We start from the raw sequence: 6,000 nt of genomic DNA, 5'->3' as shown, positions 1-6,000 counted from the left end.
ATGTGCAGAGCACTGTTCTAAGCGCTGGGGTGGATACAGGTTAATCGGGTTGTCCCACATGAGGCTTACAGTTAATCCCCATTTTATAGATGAGGTAACTGAGGTAGGGAGAAGTTAAGTGACTTGCCCACAGTAACACAGCTGACAAACAGCAGAGGCAAAATTCGAACCTATGACCTCTGACTCCGAAGCCCGGCTCTTTCCACTGAGCCACGCTGCTTCTCATCTTAATGCTTCTCATTAAGACTGTGAGCCCCACGTGGGCCAACCTCATTACCTTGTATCTACCCCAGAGTTTAGAAGAGTGCCTGGCACATAGTAAGCGCTTAACAAATACCATTATTATTATGATGAGGAGGAGGAGGAAATTCACAAAGAAACTTGGTTTTTCTGCTCCAAGACAGGTTATTGCCTGGCCATGGCCTTTTCTCCCTTTTCTCCTAGTAACGGGTCTGGACCAATCAACGACTGTTACGTCATCCGGGGGCGATGCCCGAAGCGGATAAAAGGCGGTCGCTCTGGCTGCTTTTTGGAGAAATTCTTTTTGTTAGGTTAACTTATTGTTTTCTAAACTTGTTCACGAAGATTGGGCAAACAGGCATGGAGTTCTGGTTGGAGCGTGTGTGATTAAGTGTGTGTATGTGTCACTCTTCCCCACCTGGGTTAAAAATGGTAAATCAAACTTTTCACTGGAACTTTGGCGGTTTCGCAATTATCTTGTCACTGAGGGTGATCCAGCCTAGGAAAATCCCGGTTGCTACGAGCTGGGGGTTTGTGGTAAAAACTAGCAATGAGAATGGGAGAGTGGGCATTGATCACTACGGTCTGGTGCTTATTGTTTTGTGGTCTGTTAGTTCCCTTACTCAGTTCTTCTCTCTCTTTCCTCTCTCATGTTGCTCTGGGGTAGGCTAAAGTTTCTGGAATGTTGGTACCCAGCTGTAATCCTCAACTGTGGGGTGTAATATAGGTTTCTGGCTGTATGACATGTGAAACATACTAAGGGCTCAAACTAAGCGTTTTGGACTTGCTGAAGAAGCCAGACTGCTAACGAACCCGTGAGAATGGTTGAGTTCATCTCGCAGGCCACGTGGGGCGAAATCAGCCCGGCAAAATTAGGAGCAAGTGTTTCAGGTAGGTGTGACCCTAACGGTGAGAACAGAGACAACTGGAGCCAAATGATGCAGATCGTTCATTCAATAGTATTTATTGAGCCAGCGTGGCTCAGTGGAAAGAGCGCGGGCTTTGGAGTCAGGGTTCATGAGTTCGAATCCCAGCTCTGCCACTTGTCAGCTGTGTGACTGTGGGCAAGTCACTTAACTTGTCTGTGCCTCAGTTCCCTCATCTGTAAAATGGGGATTAAGACTGTGAGCCCCACGTGGGACAACCTGATTCCCCTATGTCTACCCCAGCGCTTAGAACAGTGCTCGGCACATAGTAAGCGCTTAACAAATACCAACATTATTATGTGCAGAGCACTGTACTAAGCGCTTGGAATGTACAAATCGGCAACAGATGCAGTCCCTTTGACGGGCTTACAGTCTAATCGGGGGAGACAGGCGGACAAGAATAATGGCAATAAATAGAGTCGAGGGGAAGAACACCTCATTAAAACAGTAGCAAATAAATAGAATCAGGGTGATGTACATCTCATTAAACAAAATAAATAGGGTGATGAAGATATATACAGTTGAGCGGACGAGTACAGTGCTGAGGGGATGGGACGGGAGAGGGGGAGGAGCAGAGGCAAAGGGGGGAAGAGGGTTTAGCTGCGGAGAGTTGAAGCGGGGGGGTAGAGGGAGCAGAGGGAAAAGGGGGGAGCTCAGTCTGGAAAGGCCTCTTGGAGGAGGTGAGTTTTAAGTAGGGTTTTGAAGAGGGGAAGAGAATTAGTTTGGCGGAGGTGAGGAGGGAGGGCGTTCCAGGACCGCGGGAAGACGTGGCCCGGGGGTCGACGGCGGGATAGGCGAGACCGAGGGACGGGGAGGAGGGAGGCGGCAGAGGAGCGGAGCGTGCGGGGTGGGCAGTAGAAAGAGAGAAGGGAGGAGAGGTAGGAAGGGGCAAGGTGATGGAGAGCCTTGAAGCCTAGAGTGAGGAGTGTTTGTTTGGAGCGGAGATTGATAGGCAACCACTGGAGTTGTTTAAGAAGGGGAGTGACATGCCCAGATTGTTTCTGCAGGAAGATGAGCCGGGCAGGGGAATGCAGAATAGACTGGAGCGGGGAGAGAGAGGAAGAAGGGAGATCAGAGAGAAGGCTGACACAGTAATCTAGCCGGGATATTACGAGAGCCTGTAGCAGTAAGGTAGTCGTTTGTGTGGAGAGGAAAGGGCGGATCTTGGCGATATTGTAAAGGTGAGACCGGCAGGTCTCGGTAACGGATCGGATGTGTGGGGTGAACGAAAGAGGCGAGTCAAAAGATGACACTGAGGTTGCGGGCCCGAGAGACGAGAAGGATGGTCGTACCATCCACGGTGATAGGGAAGTCTGGGAGAGGACCGGGCTTGGGAGGGAAGAGAAGGAGCAGCGTTATTTATTCTAACGAAGGAGGAAACAAAGGGTGTACGTGACTTGGGCAAATTCCGAAGCAAGACTATGAGACTATAGAACAAGACTATAAGACTATTTTCATGCGATTTGAGTTTTCTTTTGGAATGGGATAATGGCAGCGTTCAAGTAAACGTACAAGGACCCTGGAGAAATCTCTCGCACCCCTAGACCCTGGAAAAATCTGAGTGAGGCAAAACGGATTCTGCGCCTTGGTTTAGGGTAGAAAATTTGGAGCGCATTTATACCTGTGAGCCTGACCCAGCGCCCGAAGAAGCTCCCTTTAAGAAAGCTATGCTGAGAACCTTAACTTAACTGGCCTGTCTATTGATGCCTGTCCACTTGTTTTTTGGTTTGGTGTCTGTCTCTCCCTTCTAGACTGTGAGCTCGTTGTTGGGTAGGGATTGTCTCTATGTTACCGAATTGTACTTTGCAAGCGCTTAGTACACAGTAAATGTTCAATAAATGATTGAATGAATGAACTGGCCCTTACCTCATCTCGGAGTACCCTGGCAAATGGTCTAATGAGATTAGGGAGGGATGGCACCTTTGGCCTGGCATTAGATAATATGGGCGAGGTGCAGGTCTGGCTCATGGCTGGGGGAAGAACTTGCCCTTCTCCTGCCCAGATCCACACAGGTGCCATAAACAAGAGAGGCAGACAAGGATGGGCCCCTAGCTCTAACCCACACCGCAGGACAGTAGGGTGCCAACTCTTAGACCTGAGAATATGGACGGTACAGATTGGGTCTTAAAAGGGATCTCCCGGACCCTAATAAAGGGGAAGAGAGGAAGAAAAGCCAAACATCCAGGTAACAAGCAGCCAGGAACCGTCATTCTGCTTCCCTCTGCCCTTGCCTGGAACCCTGAAAAACAAAAAGTGGATTTGGGAGGTCTCGAGGGGAGACCCTTAGTCCCGGAGTTAGGACCCAGACTCCTAAAATAGTTTCTTTTCCCATCAGATCCCCAGGACGTTCCATTCATAGAGAAGCAGCGTGGCTCAGTGGAAAGAGCCCGGGCTTGGGAGTCAGAGATCATGGGTTCGAATCCCGACTCTGGCACTTGTCAGCTGTGTGATGGTGTGCAAGTCATTTACCTTCTCTGTGCCTCAGTCACCTCATCTGTAAAATGGGGATTAACTGTGAGCCTCACGTGGGACAAGCTGATTACCCTGTATCTACTCCAGCGCTTAGAACAGTGCTCCGCACCTAGTAAGCGCTTAACAAATACCAACATTATTATAATTATTACTATTCATGAAATACATCTGCAAAGAGGTACTAACTCAAGTTTGGGTACCTGCAACTCGAACTCCATCAACCTCTATGAGACAGATCTCTAGGGATGAACCCTGATCCTTACCATTCCTGTTGGTGACCTGAAACCATCTCCATTGGGTTTTAAGAAGCAAAAGGGTTGTATGAATGTGTTGGGATGGGTTGCACTTGCTCATCTGTGTGAAAGTGTGTACAGGAAAAGTTGTGGTTAGATGAACTGTCCAAGGTGGCGAAGAGCTTTCAAAATGGGGATTGTGCATGGTGAGAGAAATCCCTAAGGGGAAAACTACGTAGCTCCACAGTTCAGGAGTTCTCATTTGAGGGAAAAGGGGAATTTGAGGGAAGAAGCTTCCCTAAAGCAAATGGTTAACTCCCTTACTATGAAATGTGGATCTCCTAGTTGGATGGATTAGTTGCCATTAACTAAGGTATAGAAATGCAAAAGCGGTGATTTGCTCTCCCCCTCTCCCCCTCTCCTTCCCCCCCCCCCCCCCCCCCCCGCAAGAAGGCCTAAAGGGATGGCGACCCAGTTGCTAACATGACAGTTTGAGTAAGGAATCCTGCTTTGAGATATTCGCCATGGAATTGACCATGTGTGGTGGTGAAAAGGACCCACAGGCTAATAATAAAAATAGGAAGGAAGAGAAAGGATCGAATGTTTATTTGTTTGCCTTCACACTTGTGTTGCTTTTTTTAAAGAGACCTGGAAAGTTTAGACATACTATATCAAGGACTTGAAAGCAACCAAATTACACTTTATTGTAAAAAAAAAAACCATTATTGAAATAACTGATTTCAAACTGCATCAGTGGTTTTATTATATGACGCTGCTGGGTATTTAATCTACCTAATAATTCTATGGTTGAGATTAAGTCTCTAGATTTTAGTCTTGATTCTATTTATTTGCTATTGTTTTAATGAGATGTTCATCCCCTTGATTCTATTTATTGCCATTGTTCTTGTCTGTCTGTCTCCCCCCATTAGACTGAAAGCCCGTCAAAGGGCAGGGACTGTCTCTATCTGTTGCTGACTTGTACATTCCAAACGCTTAGTACAGTGCTCTGCACATAGTAAGCGCTCAATAAATACTATTGAATGAATACAGGGGCTTGAAGGAAGGGACCATCTCTCAGCTGCTTGACAGAGAGCTTGTTTACAGTCTGAGCCACAGAAGAGACATTTTCCCACCAGAATACCTGGTCCTCAGAGGATTTGGACACCAGTGCTTGAGTGGAGATGGGGACTCCATGACCATTAGAACATTTTCCCCCTATTGTTTAAAAATTGTTTTATACAATTATTGGGTTTATTATACTACAAGTTTAGGAAACTGAAGGGATGAGTGATACTGATCACCACTCATGTGTTAACGTTATTCTTTTTTGTTTGAAGATTGTTCTTATACAATTGTTGGGTTTACTGTACTGTTTGTGTAGCAAAATCCCTATTGAAGGAATTGATGGTGATATTACTCATGTGTTGACAGTTTTCCCTTTGACAATTGTCTTATATAATTGTTGGGTTATTGTGCTAAAGGTTTGAAGCAATCTGGACTGATGGTGTGTTGCTCATCATTCATGTGTATAGATTATTAATGCCAGCAGATTATATCTTAATGTGAATTCTCCCTTTTTCGTGAATATGGATGAGCAAATATTGCTGATCCACAGGATCTCCTGACAAGAATGACTTATGATTCATTAGGTTTAATGTCTGCCTTCTCCTCTTGACTGAACGCTTCCTGTGGGTGGGGGTGGTCTACGGACTCTATTATCGCTTACAAATCAATTACTTCAGTACAAGGTGAGCACTTAACAAATACCATCGACTGACTGACTTGGCTGGGAGGAATTCGACCACCTGAAAGATTGCTGTCTCGGTGGAATGTCAGGGGAAGAAGGAGATTGCATGGGATCCGGATAGGAGTTGGATGAGAGGAATTGGAGGCATAAACTCCTTGAGGGCAATGATTGGTCTAACTACTCTATACTGTACTTTGCCAAGGACTTGGAATAGTGCTTGGGACCCAGTAAGTGAATAATACATACCATTCATTGATTGCAGAGGCAGCAGAGATAAATGACCCACTCCAGGAGTTCAGGCAGGAACTGAGTGACCCCAGCTTCTAATCCCCTAGTTGTGAGTGACCACAGTTTCCAGGTCTTGGCCCTGGCTGACCACACC

General features: G+C 46.5%; 1 long non-coding RNA gene across 1 annotated transcript in view; it reads left to right on the top strand.

The window, feature by feature from the left end:
- The first annotated feature begins 593 nt into the window (after window positions 1-593).
- The window catches only part of LOC114809143, a 47,210-nt gene continuing 41,803 nt past the window's right edge, over window positions 594-6,000 (top strand). Inside the window, exons 1-2 of the long non-coding RNA XR_003756900.1 lie at window positions 594-672; window positions 908-1,131. This is a non-coding gene — a long non-coding RNA (uncharacterized LOC114809143). The remainder of the gene's footprint in view (window positions 673-907; window positions 1,132-6,000) is intronic.

The sequence above is a fragment of the Ornithorhynchus anatinus genome, chromosome 2 (genome assembly GCF_004115215.2).
Source record: "Ornithorhynchus anatinus isolate Pmale09 chromosome 2, mOrnAna1.pri.v4, whole genome shotgun sequence".
NCBI lineage: Eukaryota > Metazoa > Chordata > Mammalia > Monotremata > Ornithorhynchidae > Ornithorhynchus > Ornithorhynchus anatinus.
The sequence above is the reverse complement of the archived record's forward strand: the minus strand, read 5'-3'. Positions and strand labels throughout refer to the sequence as shown.